General features: G+C 44.8%; 1 long non-coding RNA gene across 1 annotated transcript; it reads right to left on the bottom strand.

Moving 5' to 3' along the window:
- Window positions 1-443: 443 nt before the first annotated feature.
- On the bottom strand, window positions 444-2,007 carry LOC117193848. The gene is made up of 2 exons (XR_004474714.1): window positions 1,678-2,007; window positions 444-1,458 (listed from the first exon to the last, which is right to left on the bottom strand). It is a non-coding gene; the product is annotated as an uncharacterized LOC117193848 (long non-coding RNA).
- Window positions 2,008-14,337: the final 12,330 nt, after the last annotated feature.

The following is a 14,337-nucleotide window of genomic DNA, read 5'->3' as shown; positions in this document are numbered from 1 at the left end:
ACGTTTTCTCAGGAGCCTAAACAGTTTTACTGCTTCGTAACAGTAAGTGTAGAACGTCCGCACACCCATCCTCGCTATCATTTCGTGACACGTCGGCAAATAATGATCAGGCAATTGCCGATCTTTTTGCCCAATTTTTCCAAACCACCTATTCTGAGGAAAGCTACTCTGGTCATCCGTACCCATACGGTTTACCGAGGTCGAACGGCATTTTCAGTCCCTTGTTAAATGAATGTTCCCTACTTCATGATCTTCGACTAGTTAAGCCGGTGTTTTCACCGGGTCCAGACGGGGTTCCAGGTTGTGTACTCAGGTACTGCGCCGAGGCACTGTGTGGACCTTTGCTTAAACTATTCACCCTGTCCATTGATTCCTCTTGCTTCCCCTTGATCTGGAAGGAATGGTTTATAATTCCTCTCCATAAAAAAGGTAGCAAGTCTGACGCAAATAATTATAGAGCGCAATTATATATAACTCCGCACTTGCGAAATCTCTGCAAGTCACTTATATCTCCAACTCAGCACGGATTTATGGGGCGGCGATCAAACACCAGGAATTTGTTAGAGGTTAGCTCTTTCATCAAGCATTGGATGTACCGAGGCGGCAGGAAAAACTCCAGAAAATCTGTTCGGAAATCTGTCCAGTTCTGGCCCCGCATGTGAGCAGTCCTCAACCATATTTCTGCCTTGTCCGTCAATACTACGGAGGGTCCGTGTGACCATTGAAAGTGAGTCCCCACTTCTCGAGCTTGTCTGCCAGCAATAAATGGAATGAATCCAGCTCGTGGATACAATGCTGGTCCGAGGACAGTGCCACTCTGCTAGTTTCCCCCAATTAGGAAGGTACTTCAGAAGAGGGACGCGAATTAGTTTTGGGAAAGGTCTGTAAATATATCCCGTAGATTGTGCAATCAAATCGCCGCGTTTCTGTTAAAATATCCCGAGAAAGTTGTGCAAACAAATAGGTGCGTTTCTGTCTATCAAGTTTTATTCTGTTATTTCACTAACTGTGGCCGTTTTCCGTGCACACGTCTTGCCCGGTGAGCGCTCAGTTTTCAATTAATGAGCCCGGCTCGAGCTGGCACGCTTCAACCATTTCTCGGGATCCTAGCCTCAGTTCGGGCTCTGCCGGGCGATCGGCTCGCTCTCTTGTCGTTGCTTGCCTTGGTTGCGTGGGTGTGGGAGAGATCTTACTCATATTTCCGTCATCTTTGGCTCTCTTTCGGCGGCTTCTGGTCGTTGCTGCTTTAGTGTAGCGGCGACGCATCCCGGTATTTCCCTCTTGCTATGTTCGTTTTCGGCGCTCTCTCTCTCTCTTGGATGCTTCCCCTTGTACTGGCGCTGGGATCACTCTTTATGCTATTGCTGAAATTCTCTTAAATGCTGTAAGTGATGCCCGCGGCCGTCACGGTGACCCCTTTTGGTCTTGGTATACTAATTACTCAACACGACATTAACCCTGTAAACCAAGCATAATTTTTTTGTTTGTTAAATGGGTCTTTAAAATTGATTAATAATATATTTTCTATTAAAAGTTAGTTTTTTTTAAATAAATTTTTTAAATTTGGTATTTATTTATCTGCTTTTTTTCAGCAGCTTTTTTTTTGGATCGGGTCCGAAGGTTTAAGGTTTAAAAAGGTCAGAAGCGCTCGCACGCTATTAAAAAGGAAAACTCAACTTTTTACCAACGCGCAATCTACGTCCGCCCATCTTCAGCAGCTGGAAGCAGGCCATGGCAGCGCTGGCCCCATCAGCGCTTGTCTAAGCAGCCTCAGCGATAGCTTTAGCAACTCAGCCCTACCACAGCTCTAGCATCAGCAGCTCAGCCCTAATATGGCCCCAACAACAGCGATAGCCTTAGCAGCGCAGACCAACTAAAGCAGCAACAGCGCTACAACTAGTGAACGACCGGCGCAATCAGCGAAAATATTAAAATTTATCTTAAGAGAGGAGAACGCAAACCGGGAAAGGGGATAGGAAGAAAACATAAGCACTGCAAGCGAGAACGTTTCATAGCTGTATACCCTCTCATTCCCTCTTTTATCACTCTCCTTCATTCCCACTTCCCTATACTGCCAAAAACCCCTACCAACAAGCTCAATCGTCGGTCCCGCGCTCTGGGAAGGAAAGCGCTAGAACGAGAGAGGTAATAGCCGGTTCGGACGAGCGTAGGGGCTTCGAGAGCATGTTAGTGGTCTCTTAGAGCTATTCGTTTTTTGTCCCGTTTCAACGAGAGGAACGAAGAGCGCATGCTACTGCCACTTACAGCTTCGTTAAATTAACTCTCTCGCCCGCTCTTTAACCGGCCTATGCCATGTATCGTCTCAAAACTCCCTCACTCTCCCTTCTACCCATAGCCGAGCATAGCTCTTCAGCAGCTTGTGCTTGCTTAGGAGAGCGATTAACATTCTAGCTTGTAATATCGTAACGTAAAATTAACATTACCCTGTTAAATTTATTGAATAGAGATTTTAGGTTTACCAAGGTTCGGGGGGTCAGTAGAGTAAGGTCTTTTATGTTATATAAATTTGTAATTTTTATTATGTGCTAGAGCGGGTATCGTCACTGTCTAGTTAGTCATATTGGCATAAGGGATCATCGAAACTGGGAGGTGGGTACAATGATCATGGTTGAAAGGGCGACGCGCAAGCTCTACATCCGGTGCCCCTATGACCTTATATTTTTATTATTATTAATGTTTGCGAGCAAGGTATCTGATCTTAAAGACCTTACAGTCCGTTTCATGAGTATTGTGCCAAGTTGCTGTGTTATTAGGGCTGCCTTGTACCGACCACATAATTTTTTAATTTAAAAATGAAAATAAAATAATGTTTCAAAAAAATTAAAAGGTATAGTCCCTTCCATACCCAAAGAATTTTCTCGAAAGCTCAGAACATTAGGCTGGCAAAAACCCTCTAGCTGAACCCTCCACGAGGGAGCCGGCTGGGCAATGGACACTGCATTATCCCGGGCGAGGATAATGCACTGTCGCTTGCCCTGCCCGGGGTAATGCAGTATCTAGCTAAGGCTATGGTCCATCGTCTTCCCGATCTAAAGTCGGGGGAACTGAACCAAGGCCATGGCTAGAGGTGCCTGGCGGTCAGGCCTAAAACGCTAGGGGTGGTCCCCCCGAAAAATATTAACCAGTATGGACCCTCGGGCCAAATATGGAGGCTGATAAGGAGCAAGCACGGGTTGGGATGTCAACCCAAACGTCGGTGGAAAGCGTGACTGCTACCACCGGCGGGCACGGGGAGGAGCAGTCCTCTCTGCGTGTCGCCAGCGGTCACACCTCAGACTTGGCGGGAGCAGGCCAGGTCAGTTGTATAGCTACTGCCACAACGACAACTCACTCCGCAGCCTGCAAATTGAGCCGCACAGATGCCGTAGTCGATACAGACACGGATCTGGAGAGCGTGCTCTCATTAAGCAGGACGGAGGAAGAGAGCCTTCTCCGCTCGCCGAACCCAGGCATCAGCTCCCTGCGTAGGGAAGGGCCGAAGCGTTCCAAAGAGGGGATGAAGGCCAAAGCACAATACAAAGCGGCCCTCAACATCAAAAGCCGGCTGCAAGGAAAGGCTTACATCTCCCAGGAGGAGAAAGTCAAGCTAGCCTGGGCCGAGCAGAGAGTAGAGGAGGGTCGGCTACATTATGCTCAGATGCCACAGATGAGGGCGTCGAACGGCGAATATGCCAATAAGGTGGAGGAGATGATGGCCACCAAGAGGCAACGCTCCACTGAGAGTGCCATTAAGGACACTCCAGCGAGCAAGCGGCAACGCGGGCCCAAGAGTGCAGCCCCTCCACCGAAAGCGGCCAAGAAGCCAACGAAGCCGAAAGCGAAGGTCAGCGATGTGACCAAACGACATCTGATCGTGGCACTCATCGACCGCAGCGAGGAAAACGGCAAGATGTCAGCGGCACAGTGGAAGCTGGTGCAAGCGCGTCTCGTCGACGCACTTTTTGCACAGATGGAGGAAGACCCCGCGGCCCCAATGCCCACGTTCGATGGTGCTGGGTGGCTAAATGGGGCTAAGATCCTGAAGTGCAATGATGATCCAACCCTAAGGTGGCTGACGCGTACGGTCTGCCAACTGGAGGCGATGTGGGAGGGGGCCAAGCTGGAGGTTGTGGACCGGGAGCTTATCCCGTCCAAGCCTAAGGCGAAGGTACTCTTCCCCATCACAATCCAGGGGGACCGAGCGCTGAAGCTCCTTCAGCGGCAAAACGCGGACGTGCCAACGGCCGATTGGAGGATCCTACACATTGGTAGCCCACTACCCAACGAGGGGGGCCAATTTGTGATCCTCCAAATAATCAAGGAAGCAGAGGATCTACCTTCCTACCCCAAGTTCGGGAAGATGGTGTGGGGCATGGGTAGCGTCTACCTGCGCCTCAAAAAGCGCCACCCTGAGAAGGACGCGCATACCCTGCAGGAAGGCGAGGTGGAAAAGGACTTAGGTCTCGAGTCCATCGTGGAGGCCGCCCAGGGTCTTGCGCTTGAAGACGAAGAAGAGGAAGACGGTGACCTGACGCTGGTAGTCAACCCGTCAGGTGCAAGTGAGCCAGCCACCCATGCTGAGTGTGCTGCAGCTCAACTTGCATAAAAGCAAGGTAGCGTCGGCGGAGCTCCTCATCGCCATGGAGCAAGGGCTCGCCGACATAGCTCTAGTCCAGGAGCCCTGGATTGCGACAGGCAATTCAGTGGCCGGACTAAAGTCCTCGAATCATAACCTGTTCTACTCAACATCGGTAAGCAGGAACAGAACCGTCGTACTCGTACGAAAGGGAATCCATGCTTACCTTATGTCTCATTACAGCACGGATGACCTGACGGTTGTGATGCTGGAAAGTGAGGAAAAGCGCCTTCTGGTGGCTTCCTGCTACATGGCTCACGACAGACCCGCACCACCCGACTAACTCAGGAGCCTGGTGACAGAAGCCGGCACCAAAAACTATCAACTCGTCATCGGAACGGACGCCAATGCCCACCACAATGTGTGGGGAAGCACCGACATCAATGACAGAGGTGAGTCACTCTTAGACTTTACACTAGCAATTAATCTATACATAGCAAACGTTGGGGAGGAGCACACCTTCGTAGGTCCGACCTCATCCAACGTGCTAGACCTAACACTTGCAACGGGAAACAGTACTACGGTATCTAGCTGGAGGGTCCTCGAAAGACCATCCTTCTCAGACCATAAGTACATTCAGTTCAAGTGCGAATTCAAACACCCTTCGAAGAGAACAGTCTATAGAAACCCCCGGAACACAAACTGGGCAAAGTTTAAAAAGACAGTTACTTCGAAGCTCGCGAATCCGGGCTCAGTGAAATCCGCGGAGGATATAGAGAAGTCCCTAAAGACCCTATCCGACGAGTTACTGAACGCCTCCCATGCATCGTGCAAACCCGCGAGAACGAAGAGGAGGTCCAAGCCACTCTGGTGGAACCGAGATCTCTCTCTCCAAAGGAACAACCTCAAGGAATTCTTCAAGATCGCCAAACAAGCGAACGAAGAGATTGTCAATGAGATTGTCCTACTTAGGAGCTACAAGAAGGAAATACGTAAGGCACAAAGGAACTCGTGGAGAAACTTCTGCTCCAACATCGAGAAAGTGCCCGAAACCGCTAGGCTTCGGAAGCTGCTTTCAAAGCAGCCCACAGTACAGAGCCAACTAAAACTAGACAACGGACAGTGGATAGAGGGCAGTAAAGAAGCCCTAACAGCACTAATGGAGGCGCACTTCCCTGGATGCACCGAGGTCACTGACGCCAAGGAGCATCAGGACCTAGCAACCGGGGAACAGCACCCTCCAATAGGTCTGTTAACCAATAAGAGAATCCACTGAGCCATAGACTCCTTCGGGGGCATAAAAGCACCAGGACTGGACGGGATATTCCCAGCCATGATGCAGTTGACCAAGGAGGTTATTACCCCATGGCTCCTAGCAATATACTCAGCATGCCTAAGTACGGGCTATATCCCCAGCCAATGGAGAACCTCGAGAGTTGTCTTCCTCCCTAAGGCAGGAAAATGCAGCCATGTGAGTCCCAAGGATTACAGACCGATAAGCCTTACCTCCTTTATACTAAAAACACTAGAAAAGCTGTTGGATTTGCACATCAGGAATGAGGTAGAGGGACTGATGTCAACAAACCAGCACGCCTACACTAAAGGGAAATCAGTGGAGACGGCACTACACTCGCTAGTAGCCACCATCGAGAGCGCCCTTCACAACAAAAAGTATGCTTTGGGAGCATTTGTGGACATCTCAGGAGCATTCAACAACGTGGCCACAACCGCAATAACAAGTCGCCTAGAAGCGAATAACATACACCCTGCAATCAACGTCTGGATCAAAAACCTCCTAAGTTGTAGACGGGTGCAATCGGAGTGGGGCACTGCTTCCATGGTAAAGGGGGCACACAGAGGAACACCTCAGGGTGGAGTCCTGTCGCCACTACTGTGGAATCTGGTGGTCGACGACCTCATCAAGAGATTTGAAAGGAAGGCCCCAAAGATAACAGCTTATGCAGACGACATAAGCATACTTATTACGGGTGTATGTCCATCGACCCTCAGCTCCTTAATGGAACGTACACTCAGGGAGATACGTGAGTGGGCGGAAGAGGTAGGACTCAGTATCAACGCGGACAAGACGGACCTCATCCTCTTTACCAAGAGGTACAAGGTACCGATATGGACCCCCCCGAAAATTGACCAAACTAGGCTGACTCCAATATCACAGGTAAAATACTTAGGCACAGTATTGGACAGAAAGCTGGCATGGAGGCCCAATGTAGTGGAAAGGGTGAAGAAGGCTACCATTGCGCTTTATGCATCCAAGAAGATGCTCAGCAGCACATGGGGCCTGTCACCTGCTCTAATGCACTGGATCTACATCTCGGTGGTGCGACCAACTCTGCTGTATGGAGCCTTAGTGTGGTGGCAGGCTACTGAAAAGAAGACATACCATAAGCTTATGGAAAAGACTCAGCGACAGGCTCTGCTCTGTATTACAGGGGCGCTGAGGTCAACCCCAACAAAAGCACTCGAAACTGTACTCGGAATCGACCCCCTGGACATTCACGCTCGCCTGATTGCGGGAAAGGCAGCACAACGCCTCATAGCATCAGGAAATCTATCGCCACAAGGATACGGGCACAGTTCAATTGGAAGGGACATGACCAGATCAACTGATTACATGACCCCCCAAACTTGCCTCGACGTCAAAACAACCACATCTTTGGGACCTGAAGACTGGAAAATTGGAAGGGACCAAACTGAGCACCTCAATATATACACAGACGGCTCCAAGATGGACGGAGGAGTAGGAGCGGGCCTATACTGTACAGACCCTGAGATAAGGCTGTCGTATAAGATACCGGACCAATGTAGCATATTCCAGGCAGAAGTTTTTGCCATCGGGAAAGCAGCGGAGGTCGCTCTCCTCACAGAACGAGCACACGATGCGGTCAACCTATTCGTCGACAGGCAAGCGGCGATAAGATCCATGCAGTCGTCCGCGGTCAGTTCCAGAAGTGTCTTGGGGAGCAGGGAGGCATTAGACATCCTAAGCACGACAAAGACAGTGCGGATCTATTGAGTTCCCAGCCACCAGGGCATCGAAGGAAACGAAGCGGCGGACGTACTAGCTAAGGAAGGCGTCGGGCTGGAGAATAGGAGAACCGAGAACTTGCCTGTCTCCATTAGAACGCTGCAAGGCAATCTAGAGAAGCAGGCTAGAACACAGACTGATAGCAGGTGGAGGAGTACCACCACCTACAGAACCTCGAAGATAATGTGCAAGGAACGCACCTACCACGAAAGGACTGTAGATTGCTAGTGGGAATACTTACAGGTCACTGTCTGGCTGCTGCACATTCAGCAAAGCTAGGCATCACCAACAGAGACAGTTGTAGGAAATGTGATGAACCTGGGGCTATCGAAACCCTGGAACATCTCATTTGCAACTGTCCGGCTCTCTCAAGGGCAAGGAGGAGATACCTGGGCGCCCCAGTGTTGGCATCACTGGAAGATGCCTCCAAAAGGACGCCACAGGAACTGCTGGCCTATGCTAAAAACACCTCGGTTCTCGGGGACTTTAAAACCACATAAACACTCTCGCGACGGTTCATACACCCGCCTATCCGGATAACTAAGGGCCAGATTGGCCTATGCGTGGCCTCGCTGAGGGCCGTCCGGGTTAACCTAACCTAACCTCAGAACATTATATTTCATCGTTTCCAAGGATGGCGAAAGCAACTGATTTCAGACAGTTTTTTTTATATACAGGACGATATTCACAAAAATGTATATATTATTTGTTTCTGTTTCTACACTGCGCCTATAGAATATTATTGTTAGGTATTATATTAATATCTATATACGGTCACACCATCCAAGGGATATAGAATAAAAGAGAATCTTGAAGACAACGCGTGCTTAAGTCTGAGTGTCAATACACTACATAATTGGCGACGAGGATGGGATAAAACGTATTAATATACATACACATGTTAAAAGTGCATATAATATATGAATAGCAACATGACGAAAAATGAAGCACCAACATTCTATCAAATGGCAACAATTGCTGAGTTTTCGCCACACCAAGAAACGTTCTGCATTTGGAAGGAAAAATTCGACATACATTTGTGCGAATTGAATGTGAAAGAGGAAAACACAAAAAAGGCAGTTTTGTTGAAGTCGATCGGTACAGCGGCTTACACTGTACTACATAGTTTGTGCAATCCGGTATCACCCGTATCAAAAGCATACAAAGAATTATGTGAAATTTTAAAAACACACTACACACCACCTACACTCATATTCAGAGAAAGAAAAAAATTTCACATGTCCACAAAAAGTGAAGATGAGACTGTAGCGGAGTGGTATGCTCGAGTTAAACAATTGGCATTGGAATGCAAATTTGGCTCAAATCTGGAAGCGTTTGTATTAAACCAATTTGTGATTAGCCTTCCCAACCCTATATATGAAAGAATATGTGAAGAAGACGAAAATCTAACTCTGGCTGATGCCCTCAAGAAGGCGATGATCATGGAGACGAAGATCAGCACAAGGAAGACAGAACACAACGTCAACTACATGCATCAAAAGAACGGGACTAGTCAATGGCAGAGGCAAAGAGGCGAGAACAGAGATCAAGCAAAGAGCAACGGCAGAAGTCATTTCAAGGGCAACCGAAACGTGAGTTACAGAGGCGGCAGAAGCGACGGTGACGGCGACGGCGAAAACGACTGCGACGCTGGCAGAGAAAAGAAGCAGCAGCCATGCACACACTGTGGCTGGCGAAATCATAACTCAAACAATTGCAAGTATAAGGCATGCAAATGTCACAGCTGTGGAAAAATAGGTCACTTGGCGAGCATTTGTAAAAATAAATCAAAAAAATCCGTAAATTATGTATCTCAAACAAAACATGACACCTATTCTGATAATAATTTTGATAATGATAATTATAACTTTTCTATCTATAGCGTTGATACAACCTCAACTAGTGGAGTATATTATTTACCTGTAAAAATTGATGGAAACATAACGAAAATTGCTTGCGACACTGGTGCACCGTGCACATTGGTTCCAAAAACATTTTACGAAAGCTTAAATACCAGCAGACCACTTAGAAAATGTCTAGTTCCATATGTAGATTACAATGGAGATTCAATCAAAGTTATTGGTGAGTACGATGCAACGATCGAATATCGAGGTCTAAAAAAAACAAATTGTTGTTGTTGTAACCAATGCAGTGAGTCCACCTTTGCTAGGTAGAACATTTTTGAGAGCTTTTAATTTTGAGTTAATGCAGGTGAACAATGTGTACGTAAATGAACCAAATTCTGTAATTACAGAACAGATTAAATCGGAGTTTGCTGAAGTTTTTGAGCCTCGTTTAGGTTCATATACTACGAATACGATATCGTTACTATTAAAAGAAGATGCAAAACCAATATTTTTCAAGCCTAGGTCAGTACCATTAGCATGGAAAGAAAAGATTGAAGTGCAGTTACGAAAATTCATAGATGATGGAATTTTAGAGCAAGTTGTTAGTTCTGAATGGGCAACACCTTTGGTACCGATTTTAAAACCAAACGGTGACATACGAATTTGTGGTGACTATAAGGTTACATTAAACCGGTCTTTAGTCGACGTAAAGTATCCACTACCTCGAATAGACGACATTTTTGCAGCGCTTGAAGGGGGTACACTGTATTCAAAACTTGACCTGTCAAATGCTTACAATCAGCTAAATTTAGATGAGCAATCTCAAAATTTGTGTACTTGGAGCACACATATTGGACTATTGAAAGTTAAACGCTTACCATTTGGTATAAAAACTGCAGCAGCTATTTTTCAAAAAACAATGGAAGGGTTGTTTCAGGGTATGCGAGGAGTTGTGGTTTATCAAGATGACATAACAGTTACAGGACGAGATCTTCAAGAACATATTTCAAACCTAAAAGCTGTACTTAGAAAACTGAAATCAGTTGGACTTAAATTAAATGACAAGAAATGTGAGTTCTTTAAATCCAAATACCTAGGATTTTCAATTGACAGGATAGGACTGAGCAAAAACAATGATAGAGTTGCGAGTGTATTGTTTGCACCGGCTCCGGAAAACGTATCACAGCTTAGAGCTTTCATAGGCATGGTAAATTATTATTCAAAGTTTATCAATAATTTCGCTCAGATAATGAGTCCTTTATATGCATTATTAAAGAAAAATACCAAATTTAATTGGACACGTGAATGTCAGAGTGCATATGAAGAGGTAAAGAAGGAAGTAACTTCTGAACAAGTTTTAAGTCACTACAACCCAGATCAACCGTTAGTATTAACGACTGATGCTAGCAGTCATGCAGTTTCAGGTGTTTTATCACATAAATGCAATGAAGATATCAAACCAATAGCATTTGTATCAAGAGCATTATCCAAAAGCGAGCATAATTACAGTACAATCGAGAAAGAGGCCCTGGCTATAGTGTTCTGTGTGAGTAAATTAAGACAGTATCTTTTAGGAAACAAGTTCATCCTTCGAACAGATCACAAACCATTACTAAGCATATTTGGAGACCTGAAAGGACTTCCATTGATGGCCTCTGCACGAATGCAAAGATGGGCACTGACTTTGTCAGGTTTTCAATATACAGTTGAACACATAAAGGGGACCTTAAATATAGCAGATGGACTCTCGAGAATGCCTCAATGGGAAACGGCTGTACCAAACGAAGACTATAATTACATACATTTTATACAGTCCGAAAAGGTGTTCAAAATTAGCTTCAAAGAAATAGCTCGTGAAACACGACGTGACCCAATATTATCAAAAGTTTGTGAGGCAATTAACACTGGTTCGAAGACAAGATTAAAAGGCAGCGAGTTTTCTGCCTACATCTCTAAAACAAATGAACTTTCAGTGGAATATGATTGTATCTTATGGGGACACAGAGTAGTAATTCCAACCAAACTGAGACAAGCTATTTTAGCAGAATTTCATGCATCGCATTTGGGAATAGTAAAAACCAAAATGTTAGCACGTTCTTATGTGTGGTGGCCTTGCATGGATTCTGAAATTGAGAAATTAATTCGAGATTGTATTCCTTGTCAGGAACTACAATCAAGTCCAGAAAAGAGTCTTTTAATACCGTGGAAATCCACAGGAAAGGCTTGGAGTCGAGTACACATAGACTTTGCAGGACCAATTAGAGGTTTTCATTTATTGGTTATTATAGATTCTTATAAAAAATGGGCAGAAGTATTCAAAACGAAGGAAATAACTTCATTGTTTACTATCAACAAGCTTAGAGAAGTATTTTGTCGATATGGTTTACCAGACGTGTTAGTTAGTGACAATGGACGACAGTTTACTTCTGATGATTTTAAAACGTTTATGAAAAACAATGGTGTTAATCACATTTTTACTGCTCCAAGACATCCAGCGACTAATGGTCAAGCAGAAAATTTTGTAAAGACTGTTAAGAAATCACTATATGCAAACATAAAGGCTAATGAAAGACAAGATTTTAATACAATTTTAAATAGATTTTTGATCGATTACCGAAATACGATTCATTGTACTACGGGCGAATCTCCTGCTAAATTATTTTTTGGTCGTACACTAAAAACAAGATTTTCGTTGTTAAAACCACCTACGGTCGAAAGCATAATAAATAAAAAACAGACTGAGTGTGTTGTAAATCACAAAGGTAGACGAAGCACAGAATTTTTAAAGGGTCAAAAAGTTATGGTTAGGGACTACAAAAATCCTAACAAAGCAAGCTGGACTCAGGCAACTGTAAAACAACAACTGGGCCCGCGTTCGTATTGTTGTATTTTGGCGAACAATAACAGAGAAATAAAACGTCACCTGGATCAAATTAGAAACCAAAGCACTAACAATCATACATCGCCTAATGCGAAAACACCTGATGTCGAAAGCAATTGTTCAGTAGATGACAATTCCAAAACCAACAATGAACAAATAGTTTCTCAACCAACACCCACCAGGAGAGAGTTGAGACCACGTGAGGCAGGGAAGGTAGTAAAGCGTATTTAACAATAAAATAATATAAAGAAAGGAATTATGAAATCAAATTATGTACAAATTAAACACTGAAACAAATACTAAACAGATTAAGAAGAAAGAAAAATACGAAATCACATAAATTTTATATACGCTAATTAGATTAAGTACACAAATCAAATTGTTATAAGAAAATAGATTTGTAAATGACATGTATATTAAACATCTAAGGAGAGGCGTGTTAGGTATTATATTAATATCTATATACGGTCACACCATCCAAGGGATATAGAATAAAAGAGAATCTTGAAGACAACGCGTGCTTAAGTCTGAGTGTCAATACACTACAATTATGTTTTCCAATGCTTCGATCTAAATACCTAAATAACTTTTTGTTCAAAAATTTTATATTTTATTTGGTGACAATAGCGATTCAAATAGCGTACATAGCCTATCTTATTTAAAAGCAACAATAGACCAAGTTAGTGACCCCATTTCTGGGGCCATGGGGTCACGCCATTCATTTGACAACTGCTTAAAACTAATCCAAAAAAAAAGAGTCCCAGCAAAATATTAGAGCAAATACACTGAGAAATCTATGAGGAAAATTTAAAGTGCTCCTGACGTGCAGGAGCATATGTATATGTACATATATATAGTGACATATCTATAGTCCATGCTCCGCATACCCTTGTCTATGTCTATTACCCTGCACCCACAATACTATAAACAATACGACACCCTCAGCTTCGAACCCTCATAAACAATCTCACGCTCGAAATGGACCACGCGTAGCCGATTGCAGGCAATGTAAACAAACACCCTAAACTGGAAGTTGAACATAAAACAATAGATGCCGCACTAGAATCCAGCCGCACTAGAATCCAGCCGCACCAGAATCACGCCACTCTTCAGAGATCAATTACTAATCGATTCTCAAGAATCACACCATCCTAGCTGACCAATCAGAGGCCCTATTCTCAGCCACCCCCAAGTAATGCAACACCGCTCATACGCAGCGGAAGCCTTTCATCAAAAGCCGCCTTTCCCACATATCGATCGAGTCACGTACTCCATCTCCGAAGCCGAAGTCGAAGCCAACGCCTCCGAATCCAAATCCGAATCCCAAACCGAGCATCATAATATAAATAGTCTGCATCTAAGAAGCCAACTCAGTTCTGTTCAAGACAAACGTCAATCGCGACACCGTCGGAGAATTCAACCAAAGTTAATTCCGTTCAAGACATCAGACCTCAGTCATCGTCGGGGAAATAACTAACCAATGTACGCTAAGTTTAAGTGAAAGAATAAAACCTTTTTTAAAACTTAAACTGAAGTGTCGCATATCTAACTATATATATATATATACATATATACATATGTATATAGATAACAATGTGGTCCCACTGTGTGGCCACTGTGGGCAGTGCAAACAACAAACAATACTAGGGTTTTATTCTACTGCTGCACCACTGATTATGCTTATATCGGGCTGAGCACCCCAACATACTCCCCCCGTTGAAGTCCTAGCTTTCAACAGCATGCAACAGCACACAGGATTCAGCGTACATATATAATGTAATGGCACGGCTGGCTAAGTATTGTTGGCAAGGCAACATCGGCAGGAAAAGGAATTGTGTTTCGTGCACTCTAATGCGCTTTGGGCTCAAATCGCCGGGTGGGGTCGGGGTCTTTTCTATCCCTATACTTCCTTGTGCTCGCCATATTATAAAAATTAAGTGCACTCACCACACAATATAGCTTGGCTGATCTTGCTTTTAGTCGATTC

The sequence above is a fragment of the Drosophila miranda genome, chromosome XL (assembly GCF_003369915.1).
Source record: "Drosophila miranda strain MSH22 chromosome XL, D.miranda_PacBio2.1, whole genome shotgun sequence".
NCBI lineage: Eukaryota > Metazoa > Arthropoda > Insecta > Diptera > Drosophilidae > Drosophila > Drosophila miranda.
This window is presented reverse-complemented; position numbering and strand designations above follow the sequence as displayed.